This window comes from Phascolarctos cinereus, unplaced genomic scaffold (assembly GCF_003287225.1).
Source record: "Phascolarctos cinereus isolate Bilbo 61053 unplaced genomic scaffold, phaCin_HiC Scaffold_4;HRSCAF=312, whole genome shotgun sequence".
In the NCBI taxonomy this organism is placed as follows: domain Eukaryota; kingdom Metazoa; phylum Chordata; class Mammalia; order Diprotodontia; family Phascolarctidae; genus Phascolarctos; species Phascolarctos cinereus.
This window is the reverse complement of record NW_027555847.1, coordinates 422,447,644-422,474,758: the sequence shown is the minus strand read 5'-3', so window position 1 is coordinate 422,474,758 and position 27,115 is coordinate 422,447,644. Positions and strand designations below refer to the sequence as shown.

Genomic DNA, 27,115 nt, shown 5'->3' with positions numbered 1-27,115 from the left:
CAAAGACTATGTTAATATCTATTCTTTAATATTACTTTACGGATGAAATCATATCAATTTCTAAGGCTGACCCATTTGAAAGTGTCAAAAACTTTGGTGTCAAGAGTTTTCTTTTCTGTGTTTTCAGTTGCTTTAGCTATGGCACCTGCAGGAGAAGTTGTCAGGCTTCATCTCCATGTTAGTTGATTCCCAAGAAAGTGGCTGCAGGCACTGTTTAGAAGTTCCCTGAGTTTGGTCTCAGGATCCTGGCCTGCTTACATCGAGGTTTTAGTGGAGATTGCCAATAGAGTTTTGTTATACTTTTAAGTATACTGTTCAGACTTCAGTAAATAGCTCCTCCTACATCCTTTCTCTTTACAGACAAAGGAAACAGAGTTTCAGAAAGGTGAAAGGATTTTCTCAAGGTACAAAGCAAGAGAGAACAAGCAATAAAACCAATACCAGAATGCAGGTCTCTAAGCTCATTTCAATTTTTTCAGCATAATGCTATATAAGACTTTTCTGGGGGGAAAAATTAATTCAATTTAAAAACAATCCTATCTCTAGCATAATTGGTTAATAGCCTCCAGTACAATTTTGAAATGAAAATTCGGCACCTTAAAGGTACTCTATTTTTTCATTCTCTTCTTCACAATACTATTTTTTTTGCTTACCTGTATAGTATTATAACTATAATATTGAGAGCAGAAAGTTAATTTGGAATCATCAGATACAGAATTCCTACTTAAAAATTGTAACTTTCTGGAAATTCATATAGCAGATTGCTTGTTTAGTCTATTAATTTTTCATTAATTTATGGAATTATTAATTAATTGATTCATCCCCAAAAATGGGGGAGAGGTGAATCTCCTAGGAATTGCAGCTGCAGACCCTTGCTTTCTACCGGTGAATTCATTGGCCCACTCTCATTCATGATATGGATGGCAGTCCAGTTGCTCACAATTTATGACTGAAGGAATGGGACCTTCAGGTGAGGTAGGGCAGGCATACCCAGTTCTTTGGAAATTTTAGGAAGGAGTAATGTTTCAATCACTCTAATAAGGCACAGAGAATATATAGGGAAACAGCACAGAAATTACAAAGGTAAATGGTACATGTAGTATAGAGGAAGATAGAGGAAGACAGGGTGACATATTGGTAGAAGGAGGCAGACAGAGCTGGGAAGAGAATAGGGAGAGGGAGGAAGAAAGAGCGTCACTTATGTAACCACAAATTTGGAATTGAAAATATTTAGACAGCATTAACCGGTAGCAAGTGAAGGAGTACTCAGATGGGACAGGAGTTTGGGATCCCATTTTTATAAAGTTTTGGTGTTGGAGGAGAGACTAAATTTTATTTGCATCACCTGAAGCTTATTTTATTAACATATCTTCATTATCTCAAAGTTATCAGAAACATCTTGGACTTAGTATAACGTTTTTACTGGTGTTTTGCTGGTCTTACTGCACAAGTCTTAAGCTTACTAAAGCTTACACACCAAGAAAAATTGGAAGCTCTTAAGGCCCATTATATTAAGACCTAGATGGCTTCCCCTAATTTAGTACATAATCTTAGGATTGGCCTTCATTAATTGATGAGGCAGTTGTCAATGGCTCCTATGCTCCCCTAATTCATGAGAGTTTGCAACTAACTGCTATGCTCACTTAATTTATGAGACAGTTTGTAAGTGACTTCTAGATTTCAATTTGTAATCTTACTTCCTACTATGCTTACCTTATACTATCTACTTAGAGACTTAGTTATTATACTAGTTCAGAGCAAGAGCGAGTTTGGGGAAACTAGAACAATGTACAATTTCAACACAGCCTCTCACCTGGGCTCCTCATTTGAGTTGACTCGGCAGAAAAGTGCAATGTGGAAGCTGAGTAAAAACCTGAATTTTAAGGTATTGAAGACTTAAATCTCTATAATGACAGTACTTAAGGCCTACCTCTCTAGAAGTGTACCTTGGCTATTCACATCACAGAATAAGAGCAAAAGCTTTTCTTGGATTGTGCTTCTTTCCAAACTAAATCTAATGGCATCTTCCAAACCCAATACATCTTTTAAACAGATGCATACAATAACTTCCTGGTAAAAGGCGTAAGATACTTTTTATTTAGGTAATCTGTCTGCCTACAGAGAAATAAGGCTTTAGATCAAAGTGTGCTCAACTGACAAATTCAGTATCAATTTTTTTTTTCTGGCATATGTACAATGGTTTGAATAGTGGTTTTTGTTGTTTTTCAGGATGTTTTTTTTCCCCTTCAGTTATGTAGGATCTAACTATCCTAGTTAAACAAATAGATTGAACTCAGCCAATGATCAATCTTTAAGGTAAAAAAAAAAAATACAAAGAAATAAACAGTCTCAGACAATGCCTGCTATATCTTATTTCAGTTGAAAAGTCAAGGCATTGAGTTCAGGGTAGACATGGTTGCTGCTAAGAACCTGAATAAAGGAAGACATTTTATTTCCATTTCTGACACTGTCTTCAAACAGTAGGGTAAACTGGAAATCTGTGTGAATTTTGTTTATAAGCTGGCCCCATTATTCTGGGGAGATAGAGTTTATTATGTTGGAAGGAGTGAGAATGAGAAAACCGAGAGAGATCCTTGTGTGGCAGATCTGTGTGACTTTAATGTTTGATGTCTCTGAATTGATTTTCCTGGGTGTTCCTGTGTTCCTCTGTGCTGGGTGTGTGTCCCAAAAGAAATTTTGCATTAAATCTATGCTTTAAGCTTCCAAAGATCTTGGGCAAAAAGAATGATGAAGGGTGTGTTTAAGTGTTGACTAAGTCACAAAATAAGCAAGAGATGAGTCCATCGATATTCTGAGTTTTTTCCATTTCCTCAGTGGTATTTCCGTTAGAAGTCTCAAGTTCCTGGCATTCAAACATCATGTTTCTTAGACATATCATATGCATATGGTGTATTTTATTTTTATTTGCTGGAGATTTCATTGACATTTAGGAGATTGCATTTAATTTCTCTTTTAAATTAATATTTTTCCCACTTTCACTAAAGATTGTCTCAAAAATCAATTATATCACTTTGAATATACAGGCTTATGCCACCTAATGATGAATCATTCTTTACTAATGGCATTAATACTTTATAATCAAGTCCCAGCTGAAATCCAGGAGGTTGCAAAAATCAAGTACCTACCTATGAATTTATGTGAGGTTCACTATAGCAAATACTAAAGAAATTTTGTTTCATTAATATAACAGAATGTGATTAAACTGTAAGAAACAACAAATGCAAGGACGTTAGAAAACAATGTACATTATGATTACATGGAAAGAATAATGCAATGAAACTCACTGGTGGTTTACCTTAACAGTGACCATGGCCCTGGAGAAGGGTCAGGAAAATTCATTTCTCTACTGTAGTTGAAGAAGTTGAGATGGGTGTGGATCATGGGAGTGGGATGTGCTACCCGAAGCAATCAATGTTTGACTCTTGGGTATTTGAATTATAATCGTTATATTTTTTGCTTTTTCCCAAGAACTGTGATTTCAGTGGTACGGGAAATCTTTAATAAAGAAACCCCTTAGACCAATTCAAATGTACAACTAATCTGCAACTCATAGATAAACTGGAATATTGGAAGCTGTGTGATTTGCCCATGGTCGCCCAGACAGTATGTGCCAGAGGTGGAGTTTTCCTGATACTGAGACCTGCTATCCATACTCTAGCTCTACTTTTAGCTCTTCCTTACCTCTCCCTCTTTCTTCTCTAAATCCTCTTTTTTATTTTCTACTTGTCCCTAGCTTTCTCTTTTTCTCTGTCACTGTTTCAGTGTCTGCCTGTGTCTGTCTCTGCCTATGTTGCTATCTCTCTCCTTCGTAAATCTATTCTATAATAAAAGAAGTAAAAAGCTCCCCAAATGCAGAGACATCTATTCATAAATGGATGTGATATAAAGGTAATGAATCAAATAAAAAAATGGAGAAGGGTGGAAATATGTGAGTTTTCCCATTAGAATGATTAAATGAAAGAATGAAAAAAACTAATCAAACATTTATTGTGCTTAAAGCATTATCAGTACTGTGGATGCAAACAGAAGCACAAGACAGACCTTCTGAAGGAACTTGCATTCTAATAAGGTGAAATAAAATTTTCAGAAGGCTTCAACTGCTAGTCAAAAGGAAAGACCTTATAGTCTTTAGGTACAGACCAAACTAATCTTCTATAACATCTTTCAAATGACTTATTACATTGAACAATTTGACAGTGTGCAGGACTTTTGTCTTGAGAAATTCCTTTCCATATCTTCCACAGTTTCATCTGTTAATGATATGGAAGCTGTACCACTTCCAAAGGAAGTTTCCTCTCAAGAGTTGCTACCTTGGACAATGGGTGCAGAGGCTAGCCTGATAACAGGTTTGTGGAGATCTGTTTCTGGACTTTTGGGGTTTACTTCCTCATGAGTGACAGTTCATTATTAGCTTGTACTGGTGGTAGCAAAAATGGAGTATTCCTTCATTACAAGAGTAGGTCTCTTAAGTTATGGCTGTAGTTATAGGCTAAAAGTAGGTTCAGTGAATTAGGGGTTGTTGTAATTCCCATGGCTCTGTGCTAGTGTTTGAGCTGAAATGTTGGTCAAAGTGGTGGCTGTGATTTTACTAACTTGGCACATACCTTCTCCTTTTTGTCCCCCAGAGGACATTACTACTCTAGCATAGATGACTTGTATGTCCTTTTGATGTTACACGGTTGACAGTTGTTGGTGAGCATGACGGGCCCTTTCTCCATAGAACTAAATTAAACTGTAATTGGGAACTACTTAAAAAATGAAAATACATCAAAACATAGGCACTGCTAATATACCATTTTTGAAGTGAACGTGCTACCTTCAGGGATCTCTGTGTACAGTTTGCTCCTGTTTCTATTTTACTTGACATCACCAGTCAAGGAGATACTCAAATTGCCAAGGCTATTGTGATTTGTGTCTTGGTACTGCCTCAATGAGAGAACAAAAATATGCAGAATCCACTGCCCTGAAATTTATTGCTGCCCCTTTATCTAATTCCTGCAACATATGCCAAATCAGCCTTTGTGGTGAGCTTGATTTTTTTTTTAACTTTGCATTTAGATAGTGTCATGCAATGAAAAGATTTAGGGGTTCAAATTAGGAAAGAATTTACTTAGAATCTTGCTTTAAAATGTACTGTTCAAGTGTGGACAAATAACATTTGTTGAGTTAGGGCTAGTGTTTTTTTTTTTCATGTGAAAAATGAAGATATAATTCTTGCATTATAAACTTTGAAATCCCCAGGAAAAGCTTTCTAATCTCAAACAGGTATAAATGCAATTATTATAATCTCCATTCCCTTCATTTGTTATATATCATAGAAAAATATTAAAGACATTATCATTGTAGTTCACAGATAAGGGGATTACTTTTATCAGGGACAAGCCAATCTCAGCCAAGAGGAATTCAATTAATTGCTCTGGCTAGCCACTCTTGGAGTAGTACAAAGGAGAGGAAAACAGAAACAAGTAAAAATTGATTTAAAAAAACAATAACATTAGCAACAACTTCTAACCTGATTTCTGTAAGTTTAAAATCACTGACCTATTAATTGCATTATTCCCCAAATTGCTGGAAGAAGACAGATAATAGTAATGGAGGCCCCTGGTCTCCAAATCCAATTATTTATCACACTAAGTATGCATTTGGATTTCTTGCTTTCCAGTTGTTTAATTCTCTAGAAATGGATTGCTCCCTTTTTAGTATGGACAATATTGGGGTATGGACAACAAAGTCATCTGGGAATTATTTCTACCTAAATCAAACAAAATTTCAGTGATACCCTGTGGAGGAAAAAACCATGTTCTTGTTTTCTTTACACTATGTAACTAGTTTGTTGTTGCTGCTGCTGTTGTTGCTGCTTTTTGTCCCTGAGCCATGAGCTCCTTTCCTCCCCTTCAGTAAAGTCTTTATCCTTTTCCTTTCCACAATTTTGCTTTTGTACACTTGATAACATAAGAGTCTTTCTGAAGACCTCATATGTTGGGTCTTTGAATCTATACTAAGTATCTAAGTAGTCCTAACAAGCTTCCCTCTGCCCTAGAATATTCTCAAATGCTACAACCATTCCAATGGTATGAAAATATCAAGTTTATGTAAGGGGTAGATTTTAAATTTTATAATCTGTGTTTTGATTTTCCAGGAACACAGTTTCCATACATAATACCACTGATATAAAATTAATTAGTTTAGAAACCTGTTTTACCTTAAGTTTTATTTTTGTTTGTGAAATTTGTGAAATCAGATGAGTATAGAATGTTAAGACTAGTACCTCTGGTGATAGGGCTGCTGACTGTATTTCAGGTCTGCTTTCTACGTTTGGTGTTCACTTACCACCCAATTCTCACTTGCAGCTCTAAGAAGCTGTAGTATGCACAGTGGCCACAACATTGTAAAAGTCTCTTGGCAAACAGTCTCAAACAGGTTGAGGGGAACCAACAGGCCTCAAACTTAGTAAGTTAGGGAGGTGTCTACCCTAAGCACGTGAACACTTCTCCCGGCAGAATAGGCAGATGCGATCAGTTTGTTCCAAGAGGCCATGAAGGCAGCAGAAACAGGCTACGCAGAACCTTAGAACTTGATTATACATCAAAGACTCCTAGGTCATCCAATAAATCCAAATAATTGCCAGTCCTCTTGACTTTTGTCTTGCTACTGGATTCTAATGACTATTGAAGAGAGAGTAAGGCCAACAACTTCACACAACTCTGCTTCTATTAAATCCAATTTATGCATGAATCAAAACACCTTACCCACAGTATTTTACATATATCAAAGTCCTGTGGGGAACAGACAAATGATGAAGCAGCAGGTACAGATACATTGTGAGCTATAGTCACAAACCTTCATTCATGAGGCCCAGGTAATTGAGAAGTTTTCTCGCTGGACTGAAGCAACCGTAGCATTCAGCAATCCCTGGTTGTCTCAGCAGCCTGTGTTTTTTTAAGGACTACAGTACTCCTTTCCTGGCATGAGGAGGTGCCCTAAAATTTGTCTGCTTCACTTATCCTGACTCTGGCCTGCTTACCAGGGCAGGCAGGAATCCTATCTTAGAGTCAAAACACAGAAAAATGTATAAAAACTTTTGTCAAAGTGATTCCATTCAACATTGGTACATGGAATGCACACACAATTATGGACAACAAAAAATCCAGTACAACTAAAAGATAAACAACTCTTCTTGTGAAAGAACTCAGCAGGCATTGCATTCTGGAAAAAAAAAAAAGAAACTGGGAAACCTTTCTGGGTAAAGAAATAAATCTTAAATAAAATAAACAAAGATGGTGGTCTGCACTTCACCCAGTATGGTCTGAGACCCTGAGTAACAGAATTCACAGTTATTTGTAGTCCCCTTCATTCATGTATGATATAACAAGCCCTATGCAGGTCAAGATGTCTCAAAAAGCCCTTTACTTACTCACTTCATCAAAACCCTTCACACTTTTCAGAGGGCTTTGTTACTTAATCATTTTAATGTAAAGATACAGGTATGATTATTCTGGTCATATACTTAAGATGCACACTTTATAATGATTATAGTTACACTCCTAAAATTAGCTAACACATATTCACCTGGGACTACATTATAGTTTTAGTTACACACAGGTTTTCACTGGGACTATACGCTTACATAAATCACGCAATTACTTCTTATCATATTAAAATGATTGTAGCTAATAAATGATTAGCAAAGTACTCCAGCCACTGATTATTGATCTTTACCATTACAATCCAAATAGCAGCCCTGAATGAAAAAAAAAAAAAAACAAAACTGACAAATGAAGGCCAGCTTGCCAAAGTCAGAGATACATGATTTTCTGTAGTAGCCACATTAATGGGGGGCACTGTCAAACTGGTATAGGTTTCACAATTAAATCTTATCTAGTCAACAAGCTCAAATGACTCCCAAATGGAATGACTGAAAGGCTCATTACAATGCAATTGCCACTAGTAGGAAAGCAGCATGCCACCAATATTAGTACATATGCTCCCACAATGATGAACCCTGATGAGGTCAAAGAAGATATTTAGGAAGACCTGGAGACTTTCATCATCAATGTGCCAAAAGAAGACAAGCTTGTAATTCTGAGTGACTTTAATGTCAAAGTAAACATAGATTATAGTGTCAGGGAGTCTGTGGGAGGAATAGAGTCAGAAACCTCAACAGCAATGGTTGCACACTACTGAAGGCTTGTGCATTTCATGACCTTCTCATCACCAACATGATCTCCCTTTTACCTAATCACAATAAAATTTCATGGATGCACCCTGTCAGCAAACATTGGCATTTAATACACTGTAATTTTAAAGAGAAGAGACAGACAGGGTGTGAAAGTAACTAAGATGACATGTGGTGCAGATTGCTGGACCAATCTTAGACTTATACTCTCCAGTGGGGAGATTTTCCTATTGAAAATTCCTATTCAACAAAAATGGCAGCCCCAAGGCAAGAGGATTAAGAGAAGACTTAATGTCAAGAGATTAGAGCTCTTCTCTAAGTGTGAATAGTTTGTTATTAACTTGGAAGGAGAGCTGAGTCAATACTGGTGGCCACACTGGAGCAGAAAAGGAGTTGGCAGCTTTCAGAGATTTGGTATATAAAACCACATTTACTTCTCTGTGCCAGAACACTCACAAATATCAGGATTGGTTTGATGAAAATGATGGGGAAATTCAAAAATTGATAGATGAAAAAAACAAGACCTTTACAGGCTTTATCAGTAGGAAATCCTCCATCTCTAATAACGCAGTGTTTAACTACATCAGCAAAAGTAAGGTGCAGGAGAAGTGTAGAGAGATAGAGAAGTCTTGGCTCTGTAAGAAGAGAGATGAAATTCAATTTTATGCAGATAGTAACAATCTAAAGCACTCTGATGGTGCCCTGAAGCTATTTATGGGCCAAAGACATATAGTACTTTTCAACTACTCAATACTCACAAAGTCACATTGATTAGTGATAAGGACATGACACTGGAGATATGGAAGGAACACTTCCATAGTGGTCTCAACAGACTGTTATCAATTAATTCTGAAGCCATTTACTATATACCTGAGTTTAAAGTCAGTCCCTGTCTAGCCAAATTTCCAACTGAAAAGAGTTTTAAATGACTTTAAACTATGCTCATGAGGCAAAGCACCTGGTGCTGATTCTGTTCCAGCTGAGATTTGCCAGATGGGGATTAGCCTTCTTTTGCTCATTAAAAAGCAGACCTATTTGTGTGTAATAGAAGCCATCTCTAGGGCTGAAGGTGAGGGAAGATAAAAAAAAGCAAAGCACACCAAGATTTTTTTTTTGTATATTTGTCCTTTTTTTGGGTTTTTTTTTTGTATATTTGAAAGGAATAGCAAGTTGTACATAATAGATGCACAGTTTTGTATGCAGTTATCTTTATATTATGTTATGCTATGGAAATGTTTATTTTATTCCAAAAATTAGAAATAAAATTTAAAAAATACATATATATTTGTTTTAAAAAGCTGACTTAAATTATCTAGTTATGTATCAAGAGGAGGTTATCATAGAGTTCAAGTATTCCTCCTTTGTCCATCTCCATAAAGGTAAAGGAAATAGGTTTGTCATGTGACAAACACAGTGGCTTCTCTTTCTTAGGCACTGCTTGCAAGATTCATGCAAGACTCCTCCTTAATAGGTTGATCCTTCACCTGGAATATGGTCATCTCCCTGATAGCCAGTGTGGCTTCAGAAAGGGCTGAGCAATAGTCAATATGGTGTTTTCAGACTGACCACTCCAGAAGAAATGTCAGGAGGAGAACAGATGTCTGTACACAATGTTCATCAATCTGATCCTGGCCTTTGATACTGTCAGTCATGAAAGCTTGTGGAAGATCACTGGCAAAATTTGATTGCCAAGAGATGTTTATCAGCATTTTATGCCAGTTCCATGATGGCATGCTTGCATGGGTTCTAGATAATGGATGATGCTCTTATGCTTTCCTGGTCACCAATAGAGTGAAGGAGACCTATGTGCTTGTTTTCATGCTTTTTAGTATGACATTTTAATCAGTGTTGCATTTATTCAACAAGGACCAAAATGGTATCAAAGTTACCTACCATACTGAAAATAAATTATTTATCTTAAAAAGGCTACAAGCAAGACTAAAGTGGAGGGAGAGTTATTGTGTGACTTTTTGTTCACAGATGATTGTGCTCCCCATACAGTCTTTGAATCTGAGATATAATAGAGTTTTAATCAATTCTCTTATTCTTATTCTAATTTTGGCCTGACAATTTACCAAAAAAAAGAGAGGTTTTCCACCAGCCAGCACTGTACCATTCATATCTGGAGCCCTCAGTTAGAGCAAATGGAGAAATATTGAATGCTGTGGATAAGTTAATTTACCTTACCAATATGCTTCTCACAGATGTACACGTAGATGATCAGGTTGATGCACGCATTGCTAGAGTTAGCTCAGTGTTTGGGAGGCTTTGAAGGGAAGTATGGGAAAGAAGAGGTATTAGGCTGCCTACTAACCTGAAATTCTATGAAACCATCATGCTAACTTCATCATTGTATGTCTGTGAAACCTGCATAGTATAGTATACCAGTGCAATGTGAGACATTGAATCACTTCCATTTGAATTGTCTTAGGAAGATTCTAAAGATAACCTGGCAAGATAAGGTGCCAGACATCAGGGTTCTTTCTTAACCTAAACTGCCAAGCATTCAAATCCTGCTGCAGAGAGTGCTGCTCCAGTGGGCTGGCCAAGTTGTTCAAATGCCAAACATACAGTTATCTAAAAGACTATTTTATGGAGAACTCACAGAAAGCAGCTGCTCACATGGAGATCAGAAGGATACAAGCCCATTCTTTTTTTTCTAAATTAAATTGTTTTAAGTTTTCAACATTCACTTCCACAAGATTTGAGTTCCAAATTTACTTCCCATCTCATCCCTCCCCCCACCCCAAGATGGCATGCATTCTCAGTACCCTTTTTCCTAATCTGCCCTCCCTTCTATTACTCCACTATTCTCTTATCCCCTTACCCTTCAATTTTCCTATAGAGCAGGATATATTTCTATAGCCCATTGCCTGTATATCTTATTTCTCAGTGGCATGTGAAAATATATTTTTAACTTTTATTTTTAAAAATTTGGTTTCCAGCGGAGCCAAGATGGCGGAGTAAAAGCAGTGACTTGCTTGAGCTCTCCCCCAAACCCCTCCAAATACTCATAAAAAATGGCTCCAAACAAATTCTGAACCAGCAGAACCCACAAAAAGACAGAGTGAAACAAATTTCCAGCCCAAGGCAACCTGGATGATTGATCAGAAAGGTGTATGGCACCGGGCTGGGAGCGCAGCTCAGAGTAGCGTGGGCCCACAGGCCTCAGCAAACCTGGAGCAGGCCTCAGAGGACTGAATTGCAGGCAGCTGTGGAGGTTTCCAGACTCCTCAATCCACCAATGCCAAAGACAACTTAGAAGGTCACAGGGAAAAGTCTGTTTCTGTCGGTGGTCAGAGAGGAAGGTGAGGTTGCAGCTCCATGCCCCAAGAGCATGGCCCGGGGTGGGGGGGGCAGCTGCTTCCTGAGCATCCGGCCCACAGACTGAGGGGGAATCCAGTGGCTGATCAGAGACGGACTGCAGGGATTTATTTGCCAGTGCTGAGGCAGGAATATCTTGCTTTGCCCATGTGTGGATCTGGGTCACAGTTCTGGGCAGCGGTGCTGGGGTGAGGAGGAGCGCTGGTGTGTTGGAGCTTGTAGTGGCTGTAGAGAGAAACCCCTCCTCACGGTTAGAGGACAGAAAGGAATACTTGTGGTCACAGGCCAGGAAAGGAGTAAACACCTCGACCTTATCATACCACCTTGGAAGAACTGAAAATTTACAGGTCCCTACAAGTATCTCTGAAAACAGCTACACAAACCCCTGAAGCTTCACATTGGAAGCAGACTCTTACCTTAACAAAGAGTTTAAAACTAAAGTAATTGGCTGGGACCATGAGCAACCAGCACAAAAAGAGTCAGACTATATTATCTTACTTTGGTGAAAAAGAAGATCAAAATATACAACCAGAAGAAGACAACAAAATCAAAGCTCCTATATCCAAAGCCTCCAAGAAAAATATGAATCAGTCCCAGGCCTTGGAAGAGCTCAAAAGGGATTTTGAGAAGCAAGTAAGGGAAGTATAGGAAAAACTGGGAAGAGAAATGAGAGTGATGCAAGAAGATCATGAAAAACAACTCAACAGCTTGCTAGAGGAGACCCAAAAAAATACTGAAGAAAATAACATCTTAAAAAACAGCCTAACCCAAATGGCAAAAGAGGTCCAAAAAGCCAATGAGGAGAAAAATGCCCTAAAAAAAAATTGGCCAAATGGAAAAGGAAGTCCAAAAGATTACTGAAGAAAATACTTCCTTAAAAATTAGAATAGAGCAATTGGAAGATAGTGACTTTATGAGAAATCAAGACACTGTAAAACAAATCCAAAAGAATGAAAAATTAGAAGACAATGTGAAATATCTCATTGGAAAAACAACTGACCTGGAAAATAGATCCAGGAGAGAGAATTTAAAAATTATTGGACTATCTGAAAGCCATGATCAAAAAAAGAGCCTAGACATCATCTTTCAAGAAATTATCAAGGAAAACTGCCCTGATATTTAGAACCAGAGGGCAAAATAGAAATTGAAAGAATGCATAGATCTCCTCCTGAAAGAGATCCCCAAAGGAAAACTCCTAGGAATATTGTAGCCAAATTCCAGCGTTCCCAGGTCAAGGAGAAAATATTGCAAGCTGCCAAAAGGAAACAATTCAAGTACTGTGGAAACACAATCAGGATAACACAAGATTTAGCAGCTTCTACATTAAAGGACCACAGGGCATGGAATATAATATTTCAGAGGGCAAAGGAGATAGGATTACAACCAAGAATCACCTACCCAGCAAAACTGAGTATAATCCTTCAGGGGAAAAAATGGTCATTCAGTGAAATAGAGGACTTTCAAGCATTCTGATGAAAAGACCAGAGCTAACAGAAAATTTGACTTTCAAATACAGGACTCCATTGGAACATGAAGAGGTAAACAGGAAAGAGAAATCATAAGAGACTTATTAAGATTGAACTGTTTACATTTCTGCATAGAAAGGTGATATTTGTAACTCATGAGAACTTTGTCAGTATTAGGATAGTTGAAGGAAAAAAATTGTGTGTATGTATATGTATATGTATATATAGAGATAGATAGAGGGCACAGGGTGAGTTGATGATTAAGGGGTCATATCTGGAGGATAAAATTAAGGGATGAGAGAGGATGATATTCAGAGAAGAAAGGGAGAGGTAGAATGGGGGTAAATTATCTCACAAAAAAAACCCAGAAAAGTCTCTCACAGTGGAGGGGAAACAGGGGAAGGTGAGAGGGAATGAGGGAATCTTATTCTCATAGGACTTGGCTTAAGGAGGGAATACCGTACACATTCCACTGGGTATGGAAATCTGTCTTACCATACAGGAAAATAGGAGGAGAAGAAGACAAGAGAGCAGGAGGGTGATAGAGAGGAGGGCAGATTGGGAAAGGGGGTAATCAGAAGTAAATACTTCTGAGGAGGGACAGGGTCAAAAGAAAGAATAGAATATATGGGAGGGTGGGATAGGATTAAGGGAAATAGAGTTAGTTTTTCACAACATGTCTACTAAGGAAGTGTTTTGCATAACTGCACATGTACAACCTATATTGAGTTGCTTGCCTTTTCAATGAGGGTGGGTAGGGAGGGAGGGAGGAAGGGAGAAAATTTGGAACTCAAAGTTTTAAAAACATATGTTTTAAAAAATGTTTTCACATGCAACTGGAAATTAAGAAATACAGGAAATGGGGATACAGAAATCTATTCTGCTCTACAGGAAAATAGAAGGAGAAGGGGATAAGAGAAAGGAGGGGGGAGAGATAGAAGAGAAGGAGAAGGGGTATTCAGAATGCATGCCATCTTGGGGTGGGGGGAGGGATGAGAAATTTGGAACTCAAAAACTTGTGGAAGTGAAAAAATAAAAACAAAAATGTGTAAGAAAGAAAATTTGGGTTCCAATTTACTCCCTTCCTCTTTTACAATGTCTTGATGTCTCATAAAGTTATTAGCTTCCAATTGCTCCATTCTAATTTTAAGGAAGTATTTTCTTCAGTAATCTTTTGGAATTCCTTTTCCATTTGGCCAATTTTGCTTTTGGAATAATTCGTCTTCTCATTAGCTTTTTGTACCTATTTTGCCATTTAGGTTATGCTATTTTTTAAGGTATTTTATTCAATATTTTTTGGGTCTCCTTTAGCAAGCTGTTGACTTGTTTTTCGTGCTTTTCTTGCATCACTCTCAGTTTTTCCTCTGCTTCTCTTATTTGCTTCTCAAAATCTTTCTTGAGCTCTTCCTTGGCCTGTGGCCTATTACTTCAATTATAAACTCTTTGTCAAGGTAGGGATCTGCTTCTAGCATGGAGGATGTACTGTCCCAAGCTTTAGGGATTTTGTGCAGCAGCTTTCAGACATGCTTCTAGGGTCCTGTAAATTTTCAGTTCTTCCAAGGTGGTATGATAAGGGGTGAGGTGTTTACTCCTTTCTTGGACTGTGCTCTGGTCTATGAGTGACCACAAGCACTCTTTTCTATCTTGGAACCATGAGGATTCTCTCTACATCACTACTACAAGCTCCACCACACCAGGACCACCACCCAGAACTGTGACCCAGATCCAAGCATAGGCAAAGCAAGAGAATCCTAGATCAGCAAAGAGATTCCTGCAATCCTCCTTTGATCAGCCACTTGATTACCCCTCATTCTGTGGGCTGGAAGCTCCAGAGGCAGCCACCACCCAAGTTCCACTCTTGGGGACTGGAGCTGGGCCCTTGTGCTTCTCTCTCACTGCAGACACAGACTTTTCCTACTGACCTTCTCTGTCTTTGGTTTTCATGGGTTGAAAAGTCTGGAAACCACCACAGCTGCCCATGATTCATTTCTCTGACACCTGCTCCAGGTTCACAGAAGCCTGCACACCTATGCCAAACTGTGCATAATATACCTTTCCAATCAACCATCCTGGATGTCTTGGGCTGGAAATTTCTTTCACTCTGTCTTTTTGTGAGTTCTGCACTTTAGAATTTTGGAGACATTTTTTACAGGTACTTGGAGGGGTTTGGGGGAGAACTCAAGCAAGTCAATGCTTTTACTCCACCATCTTGGTCCCCCTCAGAAAGACCATGCTTAAGGTCTTTCTAAAGAACTTTTTAATTGACTGTGAAACATAGGAGACACTGGCATAGGACTACCCAGCATGCCTACATCAAAAAAGGAACTGTGCTCTATAAGAAAAACAAAATTGTAGTAGCTCAAAAAAAAAGGAAAGGAAGAAAAGAAGTAAGGAAGAAGGAAAAAAGTGAGAAACACAAATTTGGAGATATTTTTATTTCAATATTCATAAAGAGTATTTGTGCCTGATTTGTGGTAAAGCCTTCTGAGCTCATATTGGTCTGATCAATCACAGTTAAACACATTGTACCTCAACACTGAAATATTGATTTCATTTTGGTGCTCTTCAGTTACAAAGGACAGCAACCTTAATCAATGTGAAAACAACTGGCATTAGGTTGGTGCAACCTAAAAAGCTATCAAACAAAATAAGCATGCTCACCTACATAAAACAAAAGAGTGGGAAATGCTTAGCAATATAGTAACTACTTAATAGATTCAGGGATAATTGATTATTCTTATTACTCCCATGTTCAGTAAATTTTAGTGATTTCTTATTGAATACAAAACCAAATAATATTCCACCTGTATTCACTTCAATTTTTCTATAAATGTACATAATTATTTGTACAGTAGTATGTGTATTGTAAAATAATGATAAACATACTGTAGGTGTTGCTAAATATGTATCATCAATACAATGCAAGCTTCTAAAAGTTTAATGACCATTGCATACCCTAATGGAATTGCATGTCTGATTGTTTGATTGAAGATAAGATCTGGACATTAATATATCTATTAAAATTAAGATCATGCTTTTTGTTTGCTTGTTTTACAATTTATCACATTAAATTTTGAATCTCATTCTTCAGAAAAAGCAGTTAAGTGAAAATGAAGAAAAATTCTAACCAACAGGAAATAATTCAAAGAGAGAGTGTAATACATTTCATAGTTTTTGCCTAATTGTTTTCACTCATATTTAAACATTTCTTACATATTGTGTTTGAATAAATATATTGGTAAGTACCCAGAGACTTCTCAGCCACTTATTTCCCTTTACATCTCAATGCATTTTAATTGAATTTACAGATGATACTTTATGGTGCCTTTTGATATTGATTTAAAAATCAGAGGTGTTTACTAGCTGCCTTTTCCTTTTTTTATAGTTTTCTCACATCTTACTTTGTTCCATTTATCCATTACCATACTCTTAGCTTCTCAACTGTAGTTTCTCAGGTCACCTTACATAATCTCTGAAGGCCAAGTCAACTTTTATTTGCTAAAAGAAAAAAAAAAGGAAGGAAAAAGTCTTCTTGGAGATGTTTAATTTTAATAATACTTAACATTTGTCTTTCTCTAAGGGAGGATATGAGGCTTAATTAGTTAACATTCATGATTTGAACTCAGCCTGAAGACATTAAAGGAACCAAGTGACCTACTTGTTTTTTTCCCCCTGAACCTGTATCTTAATTTTCTACTTTTAACTTGATAACTTAGATGTAAAGAGCTGACTTGCTTATTAATTGAATGCTAAAATAATTGATGTATTCCCAAGGCTGAAAAGTACATGTGGAGTTACCAATTTATTGAGAAGCCTAATTTCAATCAGATGAATACTCACTAAAATTTAGCTAAAATAAATACATAGATGGAGGTATGTATGTATTTCATATATATATATATATATATATATATTTAAGAAATTTTCAGAGTCTTTAACTACCAGAATGTTCCAATGTACACAATCTGCCATAATATAGTTTCATATCTGAATTTTATCCATGATCTAAAATCTTATTCATCTCAGTCTGTATTTAGGGGAGATATTTATCCTAACTATAAGTTGTGGCATACAAGTTATCACATAGTTAAAACAAAAATAAAATAGAAACAACAACAAACCAGTAACAGAAAAGTATTGACAGCGTCTTAATTTCTAAAACATTTTCCACTGCATTGATTTTTTAAAAGTTTTACTGCTGCCATTTATTTTTGCACCACAGTTATTTCCCGATATTACTCAAAGTACACATTGATTCTTCTTTGTTTAACAAAGAAAAAGAACAATATATATATATTCTTTTTCTTTGTTAAGAAAATGTATTATATATTCATTATTTCCCATATCTGGGAATAAGTTTGGTCTTTGCAACTAATGAAAGTTGAGTTTCTATTTCTTGTTGTTTCAGTTTATATTACTATGATTACTGTATGTAATTTTACTGATTTCCTTTACTTCTTTTTCTGTGTCCTTTTATACAGGTGTCCATTTCAGTTAGTTTACATAAACTTATGCCAATAGCTTATAATATTATCATCACAAATCCCTTGAATACAACTACTAAGGCAGGAATAATATTATTTTGCTAGTCAACAATTAAATAATTTCTATTTGTACCCTTGAAACTCTTGATCTCTTGCTGAGACCTTCATACTAGATAAATGAACTGTTTGTCACCAAATTGTTTTAGTATTTTGGGTAGTTTGGGGTCAACTAACCAACTTACTTTAGATGTGATATCTCAGTTAAAAACAACAACAACAACAAAAATTCAGAGTTTAATAAAGTGTTCATAGACCAATAGAAATCAAATTGAAATAGAAATCATACACTAACTTAGCTGTTTTTAATGAATGCTTTGCTTAGTCTAACACTAATGTGCTCTTAGTTCTATATGAAACTGATTCTAAAATTTCCAGAAAACTTGGGATGTTGCCACCAACCTTAGTTTTTTTCTTGTTTGTTTTATTTTGTTTTGCTTTGTTTTGTTTTTCCAGACTTATAGGCCCTTGCAGCTTTACTTTTACTAGTTTACAACCAATCAACTCAGATCTATCTTACTGTATTATTATCCACCCCTTATTTCTCCATCAGCCATATAAGTAAAGCATCAGATGTTTTATCTAAAGCTTTAATAAAATGTAAGTAAGTTATATTTACAATATGCCCCGTAGAAGCCTAGATAGACACCCTGACAACAAAATAAATAAGATTGGTGCAGCAGGAGTGGTTCTCACTGCCCTTCTTGATGTTCATCAACCATCATTTTAACCATATCTTCTAGAATTTTCTCAGGGATCAAAATCAAGCTCATTTGCCTACAGCATGTAGACCTTGTTCTCTGTTCTTTTTTGAAAACTGAAACAATATTTACTCTTCTTTAGCGTCATGGTACTATTCATATTTTCTATAATTTTTCAAATAATACTTAAAGCCATATATAAAAAAAATCCGTAAATTCTTTCTGTAAGACGAATGGTTCATCTAGGCCAATTGACTCAAATTTCCCTAGATGCTTAATTTATGTAACTTTACATGATTCGTATATCAACTCACTATTACAGATTTTTATTCTGTCATTTCCAATGCAAAATTCATTCTGCTTAGCATGGAAGAAAAAGTAATGATTAGAATTAAGGTAGGCAGCACAGTAGATACAATGCTGGACCAGGAGTCAAGAAGATCTGTGTTCAAATACAGCCTCAGATCCTTACTAGCTATGTCACCTTAAACCACTCTCTTTATCCATTTTTTCCTTCCATCTTCTCATTTACAAAATAGGTAATAATAATAATAGCACCTATCACCTAGAGCTATTGTGAAGATCAAATAAGATAATAATTGTAAGGATCTTAATATAGTGACTGCCACATAGTATTTGCTATACAAACTTTAACTAAAATAATGATCATTATCATTAATTTTTATAATTAAATCATCATTATAATTAACATAATGTAATATCAATAAGGTATATAATATATTACTATAGCAATATGACATGATATATAATCGTTAATTATATTAATATAATATTATAATTAGTCTAATAATCATGATTTATTATAACTATACTCAGTTAATAATGAATTAATAATAATAATTATCACCCCAAATAAAGGTCATATCTCTCCTTTAATCCTCCATTTTATCATAATTTTAATAATGATAAAAACAAAAAGAATATAATACTCCACATGTTTTTTTCTTCTCTACTATCCTTAGTTTCACTTGTCCACCTTGTCTTATTCTGAACTTTATCACTTTTACCATTATTTTGACAGGATTATGACATTATATTTATTCTTTGTAGCCTGACCTTTCCCCTCCCCATTTCCTATACATCTTGATGTATCTAAATTGGTAGAGTTCTATTTGTATCCTCATTGTTATCCTCAGACAGAAAATATTTTCAGTCTTCTCATTGGACCCCTTTCCTATTTTGCCTTCAGAATGTCATTGTTGAGCATCATCCATCCCTTGTTAACTGACCTCCCTTGTAGAATTCTAATCCAAGATATTCTCCCTATCCTTCTTGTGAATCATTTGAAATCTGTTTTTTTTCCCCAAATCTAGAATGCATGACCAGTATTATCAAGTCAATTATTTTACTTTATGACATCCTATATGGAAATGATTCTTTTATATCTTAAAAAAACTAGAAGAGCCAAAGTTAATAGACCAGGTGCATGGGGGACTAAACATATCTTCAGATATACTTTAGTCCTTTTTGTATTTTCATAAGAGTACCTAACCATTCTTCCTACTAGGCATAAAGGCTATACTCTTGAAACATGAGTATAATAACCCTATAACCCTCATTTCATAGCTATATATATATATATATATATATATATATATATATATATATGTGTGTGTGTGTGTGTGTGTGTGTGTGTGTGTGTGTGTGCATGCGCGTGTGTGTGTGTGTGTGTGTGTGTGTATTTTTTCCCACACAGCAACCTTAGAAAGTAGGTGTTATTATTGCCTCTATTTTACAGATGAAGAAATGGAAGGTGAATATGGTTCTTCTTGACATATGGAAATTCATTTCCTTTTCTTTTTGAATGTTAAGCATGTTAATTTTTAATAAATTGTCTTTTGGGGTAACCTTTTATGAGGTTTTATTAAGTTCACATCCAATAAAATTTTTTGAATTTTTTGTACTATTTTATTGATATCAATTGTATAACACTTTCTTAAAGATATCTTTGCTAGTTTCTTATTATCTTTTCATCTTGGAAAACAGATGAACCGGAGGGGGAAAATCCAAATTTCTTTCTGCGGATTTAAGGGAAAATGAGAATGACGAATGTCTAGATTTAAACTGACAAAGAAATGGAGAATTCAGACAACTTTATGCATAAAAATTAAACCACTGTATTTATTTATTTTAGAATGTGCTATGGTAAGATCTCAAAGCATTTTAATGGATGATATCATATTACAAAAACCAAGTTTTTCACCTGAATTTTATGAATATTCATAATACTTTGATATGTTCATTAAGTAGAAGCTGGTTGACATGTACTGATACTAAGCCCATTTGGCTAAGTATTTTAGCATAGTATAAAACAAGTTTTGGATTATTATCTGGATAATTCAGTACCAACTCCAAATGCTCCTTTATTGGTCATAATTATATAAAACTGGGTAATTGTGGTTATGTATGAATCTGATAGAAAATGTATGAAAATAAAATCAAATCTGAATAACAGGATACCAAGTCCACAAGGAAAATCTGTTATTTTCTAGCATTTTAGAAAAATACTGTCCATGTAAAAATATGTTAACATCATAAAAGGAAGCTCCTTTGGATTAGTCTTTTGCTGCTCAATGGAAATTCATGACACCATTGAAGAATCTTGCTCAGCTTTTCTGTGTCAGCCTGAATTCTATCGGGAGTAAATAGGAATAGTGAATGGCTTAGTTAGACATTTCTCAATCATCTTTAAAATGGGTCATGGACCTATTTTAAATAGGACATGTCAAATTAAAATAATAGGAACTACATTATGCCTATGTCACTTTATACCATCTGCTTAATGAATTGCTTCAAGGAAGGTCAGTAAGTCACAATATACTATGTGCAATTTAGCTTTGAGTTTGCTGGAATAAATTCCTTAATTAATTGTTTCTCGCTAAATTAAAATTTTTGTAATTAACTTCAGGTATGTGAAATAAAGTTTGACATAGTGGTGGTTTAAACAACTATGTCAGGATCATTCTATGTAGAAGTACAGTTTCAATATTAAAGCCACATCATATAAATACATATTTTGAATGTATATAATGTGTGTATCTATACCAATTGTTCAGGTTATTGTGATTTTGGTGGTCAATTTATTTGTATTGCTAACATACCCTAAAATGATTGTCACTGACCACATATGGGTACAATTATCCAATTCTCATTTATATGATATTTTATGGTTTATAAAGCAGTTTTTATATATTACATAATTTAAACATTACAATAATGCTACAAGTAGTTGCTAACATTTTTTTCTATTTTCAGGTGAGGAAACTGAGATATGGAAAGATTAACTAACTTACCCTGGGTCACGAACATAAGAAAGTTGACAGCTTTACCCAATATATTACACTATCTCTCTAATTATGTGAGATATTTTTTGAGAACAGTTTAAGAGAAAGTGTACTTTGTAACTCCATAATATTTCTAGGGTAGAGAACTCGACTTGGAAGAAATCCAGGTAAGGATTGAGTTCAAATCTATTCTGGACATTTATTAGTTTTGTGACCCTGTGAAGTAATTTAACTTCTCTGGGTCTCAGTTTCCTCATCTATAAAATAGGGATAAATAATAGTACCTACTTCTTATCTTTGTTGTGAAAATTAAATGATGTAAGATATGTCAAGTGCTTTTTAAAACTTGCATAATTATGTATTAGCTATTATAATTATTGTAAGTAAATTTAGAGACAGCTCAGAAGCCACAAATGTCTTTTGGAAAATACATCTCAGGATCAATGAATGTGCAGAGTAAGCCTTGTAGACCTCTCTATAAAGGTCTATACAAGCCTCATAAATGTATTTCACCAATACATTTTGCAAATGGGCAATGAATTTATTTTTTAGAAAATAAAGTTGATCATATATTAAAGGAAATGGCTGGTTATAAACTTAATCATCAATACAAAATTATGGCCTATATATTCATGTCATCTAAGGCTTAAGATAAAGGTTGACAAAACTACCAAATCTGAAGTAAAGACAAAGGTGAAAACATAATAGGTGTGATTACAATAGCTACAGTCTGATTTATTTAATTTATAGACTCCCCTAAATGGAAAATGACCAAAAGTAAAGATATTGATTCTAAATATCACTATGAGTTTAAGAAGTTTAACTGTATCAAATAGGTTTTTCTTCCAAATCATGAGAGTGAAAGCAGTCCACTTAATACCTATTCTCATATCAGAATTGATAAGGAAGGTAATGGGTCGATTCTGCTTATAGAAAAATGTGTGAATAGGTTTACTGATATGTTTATGTAATTTTTATAATGCTTTTTAAAAAAGTAATGATACTTTGAGAGATAATAAGAACTATTATGTTGAGGAATGGCCTTGTATTCAGTTGCACATGGGTTCAAGGCTTGCATCTAACATATTAGCTGTGAGATTAGAAGGCAAGTCATTTAACCTCTCAATTCCTCAGGCAACTCTGTGAGACACTAAGTTATAGAGGAATCGCTAATTCTCATCTGAGGTGGAGTTTATCAGCTTTGGAGATTCTTTATGCTAATGAAACCATATATCTCAACTGAAGGGAAGAAAAAAATGTGTGTATGCACATATCTATATTTATATCTTTATCTATATCTCGGCCATATTTATGCATATGTATATGCCTATATATTATATTTTATACATATTTATACACACATATATGTATATACACATATATACACTATTTGTAGAGCCATCATCATATTTTACCCACATATATATACATATATGAAATTTGTACAGTAATTATTATATTTGGAAATTCCCACTTAGGTATCCAGTGTGCTATATGAGAATTTGACAATGCTCTTAAAAACATAAAGTCAGGAGAGTAGGTGGGCGTGGCAAATTGTATAAAGAATAAGAATTGCAACTGAAGGTGACATAATTTTTTAAAAATTTAGGGATATACTTTCATAATATTTCTGGGAAGTTAAGATTTTAAAAAGGAATGCAAAAGATGATGGATGGTTCTAAAAAAATTTACTGGAAAGACATTAACAAATATCAGTTTCTGTAACTTTGCTCGATAAAATCTTAAATCAAATGATTTTTGCAAATATTAAAGATACCTTTGATGAAAACACAAAAAAAAAATGCAAGCTTTTTGAGATGACTTTTCACAGAAGACCACAACTTTGTGTTCTCACAGTTGATTGAGTACTACAGAGAAGCCAACAGTCTATATAGTTTGATGATTAAATAAATGACTCAGACCTCATTTCTAACAAGGCATCCTCCATGAATATGTTAAAATTAAACAAGACTAACCTCTGGACAGATGAGGATATGATAATGATTTTGCTCTGTTTTCCACTGAGAATTAGCATAAATTAAGGTATAAATCAGAACTGTTTGCCTAGGTTTTTCACTTAAGCCATGGGAGATTCCCTGTCCGGAGTCTAAATAAAATATCTCCTTATTTATGTAGAGTTTGTACATATGGTTATAATTGGTGATGTTAAATAATATTTCAAAAAATACACAGATTACTCTAATGCAGAAGTGAGGAACCTGCTGCCTCAAGACCAAATGTGGCCCTCAAGGTCTTCAAGTGCGGCCCTTTGACTGAATCCAAACTTCACAGAAAAAAATCCCCTTAATAAAAGGATTTTTTCTGTAAAACTTCGACTCAGTCAAAAGGCCTTACCCAGGGACCTAGAAGGCCACATGTGGCCTCAAGGCCACACATTTTTAATCCTTGCTCTAAAGTCCCCTCAGTATAAGCCACAGAAATGTGAAAGAGAGAGACCTACCTAAAAAAAATTGGAATTTGTCTGTATCATCTCTATCTCTATCTATATGTACGCATATATATATTCATACATACATACACATATACATGCATTGCTCAGAGTACATGTATTTGAAAAAGTATCTTGAGTTAATTCATTAATACATACATACATATACACTCATACACATACATATATGTGTATACATACATATACATACAAATGCATATACATACTCATATATACATATACACACATATACATACATGTACACATACACACACACATATAGGTGTTGCAAAGGAAACTTAGGGAGACAATAAAGCAGGACCAGGTTTGAATAGTGTATATCAACATTTATCACATTTAAGAAATGTTGCAGTGTTTCTAATAATCCCAGTTATTTGATGGTCTTCTTTCTGAATAAATAAAAGAAAGCATTTATTAAATACTACGTTCCAAGTACTATGTCAATGCTGAGGATAAAGTAGAAAAGTAAAACTGTTACTACTTTCAAAGAGCTCACATAATAATGTAGGAATGTACACAACTGGAATGTTTTAGCTGCAAGTCATATAGAAAGTTTCCATGGTCCTTCGGGTGCATTAGCAAAGCAAATGATAATGACTCTTCTTAAGTGTCGGCTACCTCAAAAAAATTATGTCAGGAAATGATGTTGAAGCTTTTGACAGTACCAAGGACTTGGGCGGTTCTTCATTTATAGGTCTTGAATAGTTTTGACTAACACACCTGAAATAGCACTTCCCAAACTGCATCTCCGCGGGGGTTTCTTCCTAGGATGATGGATGAAGAGACTATTTTAGGATGAAGCTATTACTATTCCCAAGGCTCATAGAGTCAGGATTCTGGGATATTTCCACTGGGTCTTAGAGGAAATGAAGGTCAAGATGATGGTAATGGTCTGCCCTGCTTGTCACAGACTGCCTCCTCTGTCTCTCTCAAAGTAGGGAGCTGCTTTGACTATGCTGGCTTGATCACCCTGTGGGTAGCAGTTTTTCCCCAGCTGTCCCACTCTCCATAAGAGTGATTCCTTGGATGAAGGTCATGGCAGCTAGGCTGGAAGCATAAATGGTATTCTAGAAAGTACTACCATTCCCAGGGAACTCATAGACATCTTCTTATTGGCGGCAGTTAGTTAGATGCTGTTGTTTGTGGTAACATGGAATGTGGGGCCCTTCTCCACGGTCATTTTTTCTTCAGCAATGGATGCAAGGTATGAGCTGAAAGCAGGGTGTGTTTGTGTGTGGGGGGAGGTGGACTGTGTTCTGGGATGTCTCCACTGGGGCTAGCTGGGAAATGGCAGTCAAGATTATAGTGATCTGACTTGCCTGGCATTTATCACCTCCTCAACTCCTGCCTCAACTCTCAGGGTTTTTCACTGCTTCATTCCAGTTGGCTTGTCTGCCCTACAGGTGGCAGTTAATTAACAATTGGTGAGGATGGCTACCACTTTTTTTTCTGAGTTGTTTTCCAGGATGATGGCTATAGGGGTTGGTCTAAAAGTAGAACTATGCCTCTTGTGCCTGTCTCCTAGTTGGTAGCATTTGGTCGGAAGTTTTTTCAGGTGGTGATGAATGCAGTTTTCTTCTCCCTGATTTACCCCCTCAATAATGACTGCATGAACTTGGGTGCAAACAAGAATTTGATGGCTACAGAAAGGGGCAGGAAGAGAGATACTGTTATTCCTGGGACTTCTGAGCCAAATTACTGAGGAAGAAGATGAAGGTCAAGGTGGTGTTGGTGGTCTGACCTGCCTGACAAAAACTTCCTCTTTTCTCTCTTGTTATTTTAACCGCAATTTTTTTTCCTGGTGATAATATATATGGCTAAAAGTCATGGAACTGCACAGGACCAGAAAACATTGAAAATTTCATGTTACTCTGAGGGCAGTAGAAAGTTATAAGGTATGAAGAGCTAACACATATTACAACAGATAGTTTGCTGGTAAGAAAAAAGTGTAATAAACATCATCATGGATGAAATGTGTAGAAAAAGAAGTAGGAACTCCACACAAGAAAGTGATCCTTAATACTGCATGAAATATCTATCTATCTATCTACACACAAACACATATACATACATATATACATATGTGTGTTTAGAAGCATTACATATAGATAAAGAAAGAGAGAGAGAGAGAGGCAGAGAGAGACAGACAGAGAAAGAGAGACAGAAGCAGAGGAGTTCTTCTCTAGAGAAGATTTACCTTTCCAGGGCTCTATAGGAATAAGTCTTATCTTACATAAGTTTTATACTTACATAGGTAAGTATAAAGGGTTGGATGGGATATCTTCTGTACCTGTGGATGGAAGAGCAACATTGAAGTGATGTTAGATCCAGAAGAATCAATTTTCCTATGTTAAAGCATTTAAAATACTTTTCATTTTTTTCTGCTATGAGTGTGCTTACCATAAAACTCTTAAATCAAAGAAGAGCTTGTTTTGCCATTTCATGATGTCAGAAAACTGCCAAATATCTTATAATGAATGAATGTATGCATCTGAAAATGTCAAGCTTTCAAGTGCCCACTTAAAATATGTTTATGGAATGATTTGGTTAAAAACATAAATTATTCAACCCAATTCTCTGAACTCACATCATGAAATGTGAAGCAATGTAGTAGAAAAAAATGCTGACTTTCAAATGGGTGGCATCAAGATTGCAGATCAGAAGAAACCTACCTGGATTTTGGGAGCTCCTTGCTTTCTTGCTTGCCAGCCATCTTGGCAGTAGGTCTCTGGCTGAGGGTCCTCCCGCACCACAGGCAGGAAGATAGTGGCAGCAAAGAAGAGGAAAAAGTCGCTGGAGTCCATCAACTTGAGGCTCCAGCTGATCATGAAAAGCAGCAAATACATGCTAGGCCACAAAGAGACACTGAAAATGATCAGACAAGGCAAAGCCAAATTGGTTGTCTTAGCCAACAACTGCCCAGGCTTGAGGAAATCAGAGATTGAATATGACTCTATTTTGGCCGAAACTGGCATACATCACTACAGTGGCAATCACATTGAATTCAGTAGAGCATGTGGGAAGTACTACAGAGTATGTATGCTGGCTATCATTGATCCAGGTGATTCTGATAGCATTAGAAGTATGCCAGAACAGACCACTGAAAAGTAA

The 27,115-nt window shown here is 35.8% G+C and overlaps 1 pseudogene; it reads left to right on the top strand.

Moving 5' to 3' along the window:
• The first annotated feature begins 1,786 nt into the window (after positions 1-1,786).
• On the top strand, positions 1,787-27,115 carry LOC110202600 (large ribosomal subunit protein eL30 pseudogene; annotated as a pseudogene).